The sequence below is a fragment of the Schistocerca serialis genome, chromosome 2 (genome assembly GCF_023864345.2).
Source record: "Schistocerca serialis cubense isolate TAMUIC-IGC-003099 chromosome 2, iqSchSeri2.2, whole genome shotgun sequence".
Taxonomy (NCBI): domain Eukaryota; kingdom Metazoa; phylum Arthropoda; class Insecta; order Orthoptera; family Acrididae; genus Schistocerca; species Schistocerca serialis.
The window spans coordinates 735,137,074-735,150,954 of record NC_064639.1 but is presented as its reverse complement, the minus strand read 5'-3'; the positions used below and the strand labels follow the sequence as shown (position 1 = coordinate 735,150,954).

Sequence of the window (13,881 nt, the reverse complement as noted above, 5' to 3'; positions counted from 1 at the left end):
GTGCCTTTTCGAAGGAAACATCTCGGCATTTGCCTTAGCGATTTAGGGAAATCACGGAAAATCTAAATCTGGATGGCCGGACTCGAGTTTGAACCGTCTCCCCTCGAATGCGAGTCCAGTGTGCTAACCACTGCGTCACTTCGCTCGCTATGCTTTCTTCGTCAAATAGAAAAAAAATTCTTGTCGACAAATTCCATCCTTGCCTCTCTAATTCTTATGTCCTCCTTGCTTCGTCCGCTTCCAAGATAGCAGAACCACTTCACTTCTCTCCTTCGTAGTCCTCAATTTTGATGTTACAATTTTCGCTAGTCTCATTTCTGCTGCTCCTCATTACTCTTTCTTAGTCACAAGTCGTATTCTGTGCTCAGTCGACTGTTTATTCCTTTTGAACAGCTGCAAATCTTCCTCAGTTTTACTAAAGACAGCAGCGTCAGCAGCTCTCAGCCGACTGATGACCTCAGCAGTTTGGTCGTCAGGAATTCACACAGCTCTCATCCGACATACATCTACAGAGCGGCAATTTAAGTGTTTATCTTTTCCGATGTTTTCACGAAGTGCATTTATTAAATTTCGTGGGTGTTTTTCTGTTGAAAAGGTTTAATCTCACGTTTTTGTAAAATTCACTCAGTCTGTACTGCAATAGTTGGTCATCGAACAGACAACTACAAAGCTCGTTAACGCATCAGCGTCCGTTGGTGGCACATCAGGAGGGAAGAAAGTTACATGTCTAGCATTCTGTCTGCTTTTATAGTTTACTTCTTCATTTAGTTTTGCTAGTATGGTTAGATTGTGTGCATGCTGTGTGCGGACGCAGGAGGAACTGGCAGCAGTTCGCGGAAACTGAATGCGCTTTTGGCTATGGTCAGTCACTTCCAGGCTGCTGCCTTGAGATGTGACAGTGGTGAAGAATCCGGTGCTTAGCATAGAACACCTCAGGTGTTCACGAACAGCCTAATTCGCTTTTGGCTATGGTCAGTCACTTTCAGCTGCTGTCTCGAGATGTGGCAGTGGAGGAGAATCCGACGCGTCGCATGGCACACCTCAAGTGTCGCTTGTGCTACACACGAGCTCTGCTTCCGAGGCACCCGACGCGGTGGATCCGCTCTCGCAGCAGGGTGAGTGTCTGGTGGTAATGCTTTCGCGTCGCTCGTGGCGGAGGGCCAATGTGAAGACTGGACGTCTGGCCTCGCCCATTCACGCTGTGGGTTGACAAGTGGCCGCTCTCTCAGCAGGGTCCGAGCGGGCACAGGGGGGAAGGGATTTACTGGTTACCGGGAGCTCCAACATTAGGCACGTTATGGAGCCCCCTTAGGCAGATAGCGTTCAGTGCTGTCGGGAGACCTCATCCGAGATATGGAGGCGGCCTTGCCCGCGGCTATCGAGCGTGCAGGGCACATTCCTCTGCAAGTTGGGGGTCACGTCGGCACCAACTACGCCTGTCACATAGGTTCTGAGGCCATCCTCAGTTCCTACAGGCGGCTGACGGAGATGGTGAAGACTGCTGGCCTCACACATGGAGTGCAAGATGAGCTCGCAATTTGCGGCATTGTTCCCAGTGTTAATCAAGGTCCTTTGGTTTGGAGCCGAGTGGAGGGTCTCAACAAAGGCTTCGTCAACTCAGTGACGGTGTTGGCTGCAGGTTTCTAGACCTGCGTCATCGTATGGGGATCTGCAAAACTCCACTGGGTAGGTCAGAAGTGGACTATACAAAGTAAGCAACTACTTGTGAAGTTCGTATGCGTTTTTTAGGCTACATGGTAGTCTGATGTGCTCTAATGAATACTCAGTCAAAACGCAGCAAGGGAAGTCAGACTGCGTTCAAAGTAAAGACACTTCGACTGTCAAAATTTTATCAATAAACTGTCGAAATATTCGTAATAAAGTTCCCGAATGTCTTGTCCTCCAGGAAAGTTCTCGCACTCAAATCATTCTTAGACAAAGAGCTCGCTGAAACCCGAAGTGGAAAGCTCTGAGGTATGTAGTAAGTCGTGGAATGTATATTGAAAAGACAGATTAGAGGCCATAGGAGGGAGAGTGTTCATTGCAGTTGAGAAAAATGTTGTCCCTGTTGAGGTCGAAGTTGAGTGTGACAGTTATCTGATCGCATATAACAGGTGTAGCTGAAACAAACCAGATTGTTGGATACTTTTACCGGCCACCTGATTCCGCTGTGACAGTTCTAGAGTCATTCAGAGGTAGTGTTCGGTCACAACATGGAATATTAGTTGAAGGCGACTCTGTGGGAGAGAGAGGGTACAGACAGTCGTGCGAAATACTTTTGACTTTTGAACACGTTTTCTGAAAACTGTCTCGAGCAGCTAGCTCGGCAGCCCACACACAATGGAAAACCTTAGTTCTTGTAGCAACGAAGATGCCGGGCCTTATCGATAGTGTCAGTATACAAAAGCGGACTAGCGACCATGATGTCTTATAGAAACTATAGTAACGAGGTTTAACAAATCAGTCGAGAAGGCTAAGATTGTGTTTGTGCGAAATGGAGCAGATAAGCAATTGTTAGCATCTCAATCACACAATAAACTGACTTCACTTAATTCCTGTAATATGGACGTAGAGGAATTATGGGCAAAAATTAAGCAGATTGTAAATCGTGCTCTGGTGAGCTATGTGCCTGCCTAGTAAGGGAGCCACCATGCTTTAATAACGAAATTCGTAAAATGCTGAGGATGCACAGGCTGTTGCACTCCCGGTTCAAAAGAAAACGCACAAATAACAACAAGCAAAGGCAGCTTCGTGCGTCTGTGAAAAGATCTGGGCTCGAAGCATAAAACGACTACCATCCTCATACAAACATCCTCATACTTTAGCAAAAGATGTGGCAGACAACCCAAGAAAATTCCGGTCGTACGTAAAATCGCTAAGCGTGTCTAAGGCTTACATTCAGTTCCTTGTTGTGAACTGTCTGGTGTAACAGTTGAAGATAGTAAAACGAAAGCCGAAGTTTTAAATATCACGTTCAAGACATCGTTCCACATAGGAGAATCGTACAACCATTCCGTCATTTAATCAATTGGACAGACTCCCGTATGGACGAGATACTAATAAGCATCCCTGGCGCAGTGTAACATCTGAAGATTTGATAGAAAATAAATTACCAGGTCCGGATGGAAGCCCACTTCGGTTTTAGAAAAACTTATCTGGCTTGCCTTTATCGTGAATCTCTCGCCCAGCACAAAGTTCCAAGCGACTGAAAAAAAAGCGCAGGTGACTCCTGTATATAAGAAGGATAAAAAACGGACCCACAAAATTACAGACCAATAGTCCTAACTTCAAAAATGGTTAAAATGGCTATGAGCACTATGAGACTTAACATCTGAAGTCATCAGTCCCCTAGAACTTAGAACTACTTACACCTAACTAACCTAAGAACATCACACAGACCCATGCCCGAGGCAGGATTCGTACCTGCGACCATAGCGGTCGTGCGGTTCCAGACTAAAGCGCCTAGAACCGCTCGGCCACAACGGCCGGCGTCCTAACTTCCGTTTACTGCAGAATCCTTACTTGAGACTAAGGAACCTATGTCCACGAATTTGCACGGTTTTAGAAAGCATCTCTCATGCGAAACTCATCTTGCCCTTTTCTCACACGATATACACGTATTGGGAACTTGGAAAGCATTTCACCCGGTGACCCGCTGCTGGCTGTCAACGAAGGTACGAGCATATGGGGTAAGTTCACAGATACGTGTGTAACGCGAAGATTTCTTAAGAAACAGAACCCAGTATGTTGTCTTCGTCGGCGAGTTTCATGAGAGGCAAGTGTATCGCCAGGAGTGTCCAGGGAAGTTTGATAAGACCACTGTTGTTTTCTATATACAGAAATGATTTGGGGGACTGCGTGGGCAGCAGTGTGCGGTTTTTGCCGATGATGCTGTGCTATACGGTTAAGTGTAGAAGTTGAGTGACTGTAGGAAGAAACAAGACGACTGAGACATAAATTTCTTGTTGGTATGATGAATGGCAGCTAGCTCTAAATGTGAGGTAATGTAAGTTAATGTAGATGAGTAGAAAGAACAAACCTGTAATGTTCGAGGAAAAGTAAAACATATTATTTGGTCTTAAGTGTGCCAAAGTGCAGTCCCACGCCTCTTCACACAGCATTCTTCTATCGCACGTCACTGTATTTCGCTCTGTGGAATTCAAACGTGTATATTTTGTAATGAAAGCCATGAAACCTATATTCAGGACAGTGGTGCCTCTCCTGCTCCCAGTCGGCCGGTTTGACTTCCAGCCTCCCTTACAAAAATAAATAAATAAATAAAAAAAAAAAAATAAGAAACCTCACAATTAATACTGGATGGAATTATTTGTGACCAGGAGAATTAGAACTCTTCAAAAAATTTGCACTCTTTATTAGCTATTAGCTAGCAACTTTTTCTTTTGCGTGACATGAAATTTAATATAGGATACATAAAACCAGTAAAGAAAAATTATAGGAAACATAAAATCAGTAAAGACAAGAAACAAGCAAGAGAGTACACATTTCTTCATACCTTAGGTCCCAGCAGTTTTTTCTTTCTAATCTCGCTACAGCTTTACATGGCATGCTTTCATTTCTGCGAAACAATCTATTGCTCTATCAAAGTTCGCCAAACGCTTTGCTGCATGAAAAATGAAAATGTCATTGTCTAATATTGAAAAAGCTGTTAATGCGAATAGTACCCAAGACTGTTCTGGTTTCTTGATTTGATTGCGTCTAGTTTGTCACTGTCTGCCAGATAAATCGAAAGAGGTTTTTCTAATCTTGCAGCAGTTGTAACATACGTCAAATAAGCGAGACAGTATTGGCACAAATAGTCATTTTTATCTATCTCATTTACATAAATAACACTACAGACTATATTTCACGAAGTACCAAAATCAAATGCCTATTACGCCTATTTCAAGCAAAATTTTTATGTTATGAAATAGTTTCGCATTTCATTCATATGCTCCAGGTTCTCAAACATGAGATCGAAAAGCAGTAGCAATACGAAATTTTTATATGAATTTGGAATCGTCACATTCTTCCATATAATTTGTATGATGTCCCAGTTTCTTCTCCTTCCTCGTTCAAACAAACAATCTTGTCATCACTAATTCTGTAACTATTCTTGCCATTGTCGAAACTTATTCTCCGGTGAAATTCACTAACCCTGCCAGAATCACCAGTTTAGCAAGCCCGTGTTTGTTCTCTGGTTAGGCGTGAACATGTGTTCGTACAACACGTTCTCCGCGCTATTCCGAGAATAGACCTTAAGCTGCTGCTAAACGGGCACTGTACAACTGGCTCTTAGTAGCCTAGCGATCTGTCAAAAATTTTCTATCAAAATTTCATTTTCTTGGGCACACCAAAGAAGATAATACGTAATCTTCCTTACCTGTTAGTCCTACTGGTAATTTATTTCCGCTCTGTTAGTCTGATTGTACGGATTTCGCTAATAATTATAAAGCTTTATCGTTCGCGCACCCAATCAACTATGAAAACAAACAACGATTGCTATTCACACGTTTGGATTTGTTCGGCTCGATGCGACAGGAATTGCCTTGTCAGAGACATCGCACACACGTATTCAAAAATCCTTAAGATTCGTTCAAAAATCAATTTAGAATGTGTTCAAAAATGTTCAACAACCAACAGAGGTGCGTTTCCAAATCATATGAATAATGAATACACCAACGAGCGCTGGATGCTAGGGAAACAATGTTTTTTTTCTTCAAGAATATGAATTTGGCGCGCCCTGAAATTGCCACTCAGGGCAGATAACCCAGGTTGACCCCCCTTTCCCCGTCCCGCCACCCCCACCTACTAGATCGACAACTTTGCTTCCGCCGTTTTTTTTTTTTTCGAAGTTCGGGGCTTTATTGTGAAAAACTTACAAAAAAATTATGATTCATAGTACTGCCCATCGCTGGCCAATACATTCTCCCATCTTTCGGATAGCATACGAATCCTGTGTCGGAACAACTGTTCGTCTTTTGTGGGGATCCATGAATCGATTCAATTTTGCACTTGTTCATATGATCGGAAGTGCTGATCAGCCAGACTGTAAGCCAGAGAGATCAACGTATGGAGAATACGGCGGGAGTGATAGGACTTTTCATTTCAACGTTTCCGTGTATATTTTGACAGGCTTTGCGACATGGGGTCGAGCACTGACCTGCTGAAAAATTACCTTTACGTGTCTATCTCTGTATTGTGGCCGTTTGTGTTTCAGTGCTGGACTCGAAGGCATCAATTGCTTTAGCTAATGATGTTCTGTGACTGTCTTCATCTGTTTCAGTAACTAAGAAAACGTTCTGTCTTCCGCCGCCTTGCCGGTCTCCGACATCAAAATCACCGTTCTTACGGCGTTGAAAACGTTTTCTGCACGTTCTTCCTCTAATAGGTCCCTCGCCATTAGTCTTACCCAGCATTTTAAGAGCCACAGCCGTAGATTTCTTCGTGTTAAAGCAGAAAATTAAAACTTCCCGCAAATGGCGAGAAATGCGTTCGTAAGTTGACGTACTTAATCGAGAATAACCTTATGATGCAATCACAAATCGACTGATATTTTTATGGCATTATGTTTACAGATGCCTAAGCTTATTGTATTACACCTATGACCAACCACCCGATCCCCACTTGCCGCTGCTGCCGTATATTGCAAAAAGGCGGAAGCAATCTTGTAGACCTGATAGATCCGGGACTGAATGGAACGAACATGTTAGAATTGTGGTTGGGAAGACAAATGGTAGATTTCGGTCTATTGGGATAATGTTAGGAAAGTATGGTTCACCTGTAAAGGAGACAAGCATATAGGACGCTGGTGCGACCTATTCTTGAGCACTGCTCGAGTGTTTGGGATCCGTACCAGGTCGGATTGAGGGAGGACATCGACGTAGTTCAGAAGCGAGCTGCTAGATCTGCCTTTTTTCTGATGATTTAAATAATATTGTACTATTTAATGTGGTCGATCGCTGTTTCTAGGTTAACCAGTCCACAGAAGGTTGTTTTGATTTATATCATGTCTTGCTTTCATAATCATGGTAAATATGAGAACTGACTTTTGTGTCATTATGTTTCCTAAAGGAAAACTGCTCTTGTTCTAATACATACAATCGTTGTAAGCAAATTTGTCTACAAGCTGTTAAACTTACTCGACGGCGAGTGTTCCTCAAGTGTACCGTCAGGAGTGGCCCAAGTAAGTGTGATAGGACGGCCGTTATTTTGTATATACATAAATGATCTAGGGGACGGGGCAAGCGGCAGTCTGCGCCTGTTTGCTGATGGTGCTGTGGTGTATGGAAAGCTGTCGATGTTGAGTGACTGTATGCGGATACAAGATGACAGACAAAATTTATAGTTGGTGTGATGAGAGGTACCTAGCTCTAAACGTAGAAAAATATAAGTTAACGCAGATGAATAGTAAAAACAAAGCGATAATGTTTGAGTACAGCACTAGTAGTGTGTTGCTTGAGACAGTGGCATTGATTATATATCTAGGCGCAACGTTTCAAAGAAATATGAAACTGAATGCGCGTGGAAGGATTTCAGTAGGGAAGGCGATTGGTTGGCTTCGGTTTATTGGGAGAATTGTAGGAAAGAGAGGTTCATCTGTAAAGGAGGCCGCATATAGGACACTAGTGCGACTGATTGTAGGTTACTGTTCGAGTATTTGGGATCGCCATCGGGTCGTACTGAAGAGAGACAAAGAAGCAGTTCAGAGGCAGGCTGCTACATTTGTTACTGGTAGGTTTGAACAAAGCACAGGTGTTACAGAAATGCTTCGGGAACTCAAATGGGAATCTCTGGAGGGAAGCCTATGTTCTTTTCGAGGAGCGCTATTGAAAAAATTTAGAGAACCGTCATTTGAGGCTGACTGCAGAACGACTCCACTGCTGCCAACGTACATTTCGCGTAAGAACCACGAAGATAATATTAAAGAGTTTAGGCGTTGTACGGAGGTATATAGACAGTCGTTTTGCCCTCGCCAGTCGTTTTTAGCTCGCTCTGTTTGTGAGTGGAACAGGAAAGGAAATGACTAGTAATGGTACACATTCACCATGCGGTGGCTTGTAGACTGTGTATGTGAATGTAAATGTGGACTGTGTTGTAGTTCCCGCATTTGCTTGCCCTTTCTATCTGCTGGATTGTGTTTATCATATTTCTCCACAGGTCTGATGGTTCGTCTCCACTCTACACCCTCGTGAGAAGTTTGGTCGCCTCTTCCCTCACTGTATCCAAAAAGCGGAGAAAAAGCCGACTTCTCCCTGGGTTGAAATTTAAACGTACGGCTGCAGCTGGGGTGAATCACTAGGGAATGTAGGCAGGGGTGCGTGGTCTGCACTGCCGCACTGGGACCGGAGTCTCGTGGGGGGCGCAGGCACAGGCTGTGCGGCTGGCTGGGTGGCGCCGCCTCCCCGGGGACTGCGGGGATCCCATTAGCGGCGCGCGCCGGCCGGCCGGTGCCCCGCACTCCGGCTCTTTGCCTCCCTCACCTGCCGCCAGCCCGGCCATTCCACAGCATCCGGTGTACGTTTGCTGCCCACACTGCCTCAGCGCACAGTGAATCCGCGCCAGCGAAACAACTGAAATCACATAATTCAGTTAAAAAAGCGAGCAGTATTTGAAGCTAACGCTCCTATTCAACTGCCAAAGCAAAGAGCGTTATAGAGTGAAGCGCCAAAAAGACTGACACAGGCGTATTCAATTACAGATATATGTAAAATGGCAGAACATGGCACTGCGGTCGGCAACGTATATATAAGACAACAAGTGTCTGAAGCAGTTGTTAGATCGGTTACTGCTGCTGCAATGGCAGGTTATCAAGATTTTAGTGATATATAAAACATTCTCGGTATTCTTGCCACGTCAGTTCTGGATAAAATCTCGAGCTTTCGACGATTACCTCCATCGTCATCGTCAGGAGCTGACTGTCTTCACTGTTGCTGTGGTAGCCTCTTTATAGCCCGTGGACGGCTTCTGATTGGTCGGCTTATGATTGGTCGGCGATTACGTACTGCTGTCTCAGACGGTGTCACTGTGTGCGCCGGTGGCGCCACCGCTTCCGTTCGAACGTAAACCTTGGAAGGAACGTCTCTGCTGCTATTCTGCATCAAGCGCTCGTTTCCATGCACAGCTCAGATGGTATCCGCTGTCGCGGTTAAAGTTCCTTTGGCTCATTCTTATTTCAACAGCCTCCTTAATAACAGAATCCCAGTACGTGGAGGCATGGGACAGAACAATATTTTATGTTCGTTCGTGAGGCTATGCCCCGCAATTGCCGATTTCTCCAGTTCTCTATTTTTAATACGGCGTTGGTGTTCTGCACAGCGGTCGGAAACGGTACGAATCGTCTGGTCTATATAATTGCTTCCACACTCACAGGGTACATTATAAACTACAGCGACCCTGAGGCCTTAATAGGACGCATCGTCTCCTTAATTTTCTTAGGAGGACGAAAAATCGGTCTTATACGTCGTCTACGCAGGACTCTTCCTATTTTGCTGGAAATCGCACCACAAAAAGAAAGAACCGCAATCGGTGTTTCATCCTGTGAGTGTGCAGCATTTTCACGTTTCCTTCTTTTGGAGAACGCTGTCTTTATATCGCGTGCACCATACCCATTCTTTCAGAACACGTACTTCAGATGGTTAATCTCGGACCTTAAATGGTCCTCGCCAGAAACAGTTTTTGCTCTATATACCAACATGTTCAAAACGGCTCTCTTCTGAGCAGGGTGATGGAAACTCTGTGCATTCAAGTATAAATCGGTATGCGTCGGCTTATGGTATACAGAGAGGCCAAGACGCCGGTCCGTCTGTCGTTGTACTAAAACGTCTAAGAAAGGGAGTCTCTCTTCTTTCTCCATCTAGACAGTGAACTGGATGTTCGAATGTATGCTGCTCATGTGTTCCATGAATTGTTCGAGAGCTTCTGCGCCGTGTGGCCAGATCAGAAATGTATCGTCAACGTCACGATAAAAAAAAAGGATGGACGGAGAGGAGCCGAATTTAAAGTATGCTCTTCAAAATTATCGATAAAAATGTTAGCCAAGGATTGAGACAACGGAGAACCCATCGCCATACCGTCCATGATTTCATAAAATTTGTTACCATAGAAGAAGTAGGTGGTCGTCATCACGTGCCGAAACAATATTATAGTTTCAGGAGGAAAAAGATCAGCCAGCATTTTCAAGATGTCCTCCACAGGAACTTTTGTGAACAACGATACCACATCCAGGCTGACTAAAATGTCATTTGAACCAACTCTAATATGTCTTATTTTCTCAATGAACATCTGGGAGTTTTTGATGTGATGTTCACAACGGCCGACTATAGGAGTCATCAACTTTTGTTAGGTATTTGGCCAGCTTATAAGTAGGAGAACCAATTGCATCGACAATAGGTCTCATGGGAACATTATCCTTTTGGATCTTCAGTAGTCCGTACAACCTGGGCGGTCTAGAGGCTCGGACTCTGAGATTTTTTGTAACATCGTCTGGCAGTCCGGAATTCTTCAGTAACTTCATGGTTTTTCTTCTGTACGTCAAAGTTGGGTTCCGTTTAAGACACTTATACGTACTGTCCTCCAACAGTGATGTCATTTTACTATGATATTCGGTAGTATTAAGGACCACGGTGGCATTTCCTTCGTCAGCTGGTAATATCTTCATCCTTCCTAAGTAAACGGAGCCCCTCCCTCTCCTCTCTACTGATATTAGATGTAGGAGGCTTAGCTGAGGCCAAAAAGCGACTGGTAACAAGTCTCACTTCGTCCTGTGCAAGATGTCGCACCGCCTGTTCTGCTCCACTGAGCCAAAAGAACTTCAACCGCGATAGCGGATATCATGTGAGCTGTGCATGGAAACGAGCGCTTGATGCAGAGAAGCAGCAGAGACGTTCCTTCCAACGGAAGCGGTGGCGCCACCGGCGCACACAGTGGCACCGTCTGCGACAGCAGTACGTAATCGCCGACCAATCAGAAGCCGTCCACGGCCTATAAAGAGGCTACCACAATAGCAGTGAAGACAGTCAGCTCCTGACGATGACGATGGAGGTAATCGTCGAAAGCTTGAGATTTTATCCAGAACTGACGCGGCAAGAATACCGAGAACGTTTTATATATAAGTGCCGTCGCGAAAAACTTCGTTCCCAAGATTTTAGTGAGTTTGTACGTGACATTATAGTCGGCACACGAGCGATGGGAGACAGCACCTCTAAGGAGGCAATGAAGTGGGGATTTTCCCGTACGATCGTTTCACGAGTATACTGTGACTATCAGGAATCCGGTAAAGCAGCAAATCTCCGACATCGCTGCTGCCGGAAAGAAATCCTGCAAGAACAGGACCAACGACGACTGAAGAGAATCGTTCAACGTGACAAAATTGCAACCCTTCCGCAATTTGCTGCAGATTTCTATGATGAGCCATCAACAAGAGTCAGCGTGCGAACAATTCAACGGAACATCATCGATATGGGCTCTCAGGGCCGAAGACCCACTCGTGTACACTCGATAGCTGCACGACACAAAGCTTTACGCCTCGCCTGGGTCCGTCAACATCTGGACTGCTGATGACTAAAATCACGTTGCCTGGTCGGACGAGTCTCGTTTCAAATTGTATCAAGCAGATGGACGTGTACGGGTGTGAAGACAACCTCATGAATCCATGCATGTCAGCAGAGGACTGTTCAAGCTGGTGGAGGCTCGATAATGGTGTGAGGCGTGTGCAGTTACAGTGGTATGCGACCCCAGGTACGTCTAGATACGACTCTGACACCTGACACGTACGTAACCATCCTGTCTGATCTCCTGCATCCATTCCTGTCCATTGTGCATTCCGACGGACTTGGGTAATCCCAGCAGGCAAATGCGACGCCCCCCGCATCCAGAACTGTTACAGAGTGGCTCCAAGAACACTCTTCTGATTTTAAACACTTTCCCAGGCCACTGAACTCCCCTGACATGACCGTTATTGAGCATTTCCTGGATGCCTTGCAACGTGCTGTTCAAAATAGAGCTCCACCCTCCCATACTCTTATGGACAGCCCTGCGGGATTCATGGTGTCAATTCCCTCCAGCCTACTTCAGACATTAGTCGAGTCCATGCTACATGTTTTGCGGCACTTCTGTGTGTTCGCGAGGGCCCTACATGATATTAGGCATATGTATCAGTTTCTTTGGCATCACATCAGAGATTTTGGTATATTTCGTACCTATTATCGGGCCTGCTCTTTCAATCCGGACGCTCATTTGAATTCTGTTTGTAACATTCCGCCTGTCTAATCGGTTGCTCAAGAATGATAGTCATCGCTTGACCTTAATCTTACAAGCAAATTAAAGCAATCGTTTCTGAATTAGTGATTGATTAGTGGAGAAAAGTGTACTAGTTACTTTTACGAGGGAGGTTCAGCAAGTAATGCAACACATTACTGAAGCAGATTAGTTTTGTTCAGGATTCCAGTGCACCATATTATTCCCCACTCTTTTGACTAGGAAACACTATTTTTCAACATAATCTCCATTCAGTGCGACGCCCTTGCGCCACCTTACCGGGAGGGCCTGTATGCAGTCAACGTACCACTGTACTGGTCGACGTCGGAGACAGAGTCTTGCTGCACCCGTAACCGCGCCTTCATCCACGATCTGCTACGCGGAAGGCCGGAGATTCTGCCTGTAGGATGGATGAGGAAGAAGTACAATGAAGTTTTGTGAGCTCCTCTCGAGTTCCCAGACCTGTGTGAGGCCCACTATTGTCACTGAGATGGAGAAGCACGTTTGCATATGTGTGGCGACGAACACGTCGAAGTCGTTTCTTCAATTTCACAGGTGTTTGGGGCCGCCCGGCACGCAGAGGACTGGACAGGTCTCCATGACCTTGTTGCGATGAGGACAGACGCATCAACCGTGCTTTTGTTCACTGCTAGATCTCCACTGACATTCTACATGTGTCTATGAATATTTGCGATGCTCTGGTTTTCCGATAAAAGAAACTCAATAACAGCTTTCTGCTTGAAACGCTCCCCCGTTACAGACGTCATTTTGAAGCCTACCACCACCTATCGGAACTTCGTAGAACTATAGAAATAGTAATGACCCAGAAACAGCCAAATATTATAAAAACTACTGTGCTACATTAAGAAAGGTTATTAAAAAGTCCAAAAGCATGTGCATCATGTCTGAGATTAATACCTCTGATAACAAAATCAAAACAATTTGGAATATTATTACAAGGGAGACAGGACAACCAAGAGTACTGGATGACGGCATCACCATCAAAGTGAATGGAAACTTGATAAACAACAAGCCGGAAGTAGAAAACATTTTGAATAATCATTTTCTAAATGTTGTAGAGAAAATAGGATCTAAATGTTCATTAGAAGAAGCAAGGCAGTTAATGGAAGAGGCCTTACCCACACCATTTGATACAATTGAAATTCCACGCACCTCTCCATCTGAAATTAGGAAGATAATAAACTCTCTCAAGAATAAAAGCTCACATGGGATTGATGGCATTTCCAGCAGGATAATAAAAGCTTGTTCCCAAGAAATAAGTGGGATTCTTAGCCACATACGTAATAGCTCTCTGAAGCAGGGTATTTTCCCAGATAGACTGAAGTATGCCATTGTTATACCACTGCATAAAAAAGGGGATACGTCTGATGTCAGCAACTACCACCCAATCTCTCTTCTGACTGCCTTATCCAAAATTCTTGAAAAAGTAATGTATTGTAGAGTAGCTTCACACCTTTGTAAAAATAAAGTTTTAACAAAATGTCAGTTTGGTTTCCAGAAGGGTTTTTCAGCGGAAAATGCTATATATACTTTCACTATTGATATATTAAATACTCTGAGTAACCGGAAGTCACCCATTGGGATTTTTTGTGATCTATCAAAGGC

The 13,881-nt window shown here is 44.6% G+C and overlaps 1 protein-coding gene across 1 annotated transcript in view; it reads left to right on the top strand.

The window, feature by feature from the left end:
- The window catches only part of LOC126456377 (Down syndrome cell adhesion molecule-like protein 1), a 220,511-nt gene that overhangs the window by 51,398 nt on the left and 155,232 nt on the right, over window positions 1–13,881 (top strand). The gene's annotated exons all lie outside the window — the stretch shown is intronic.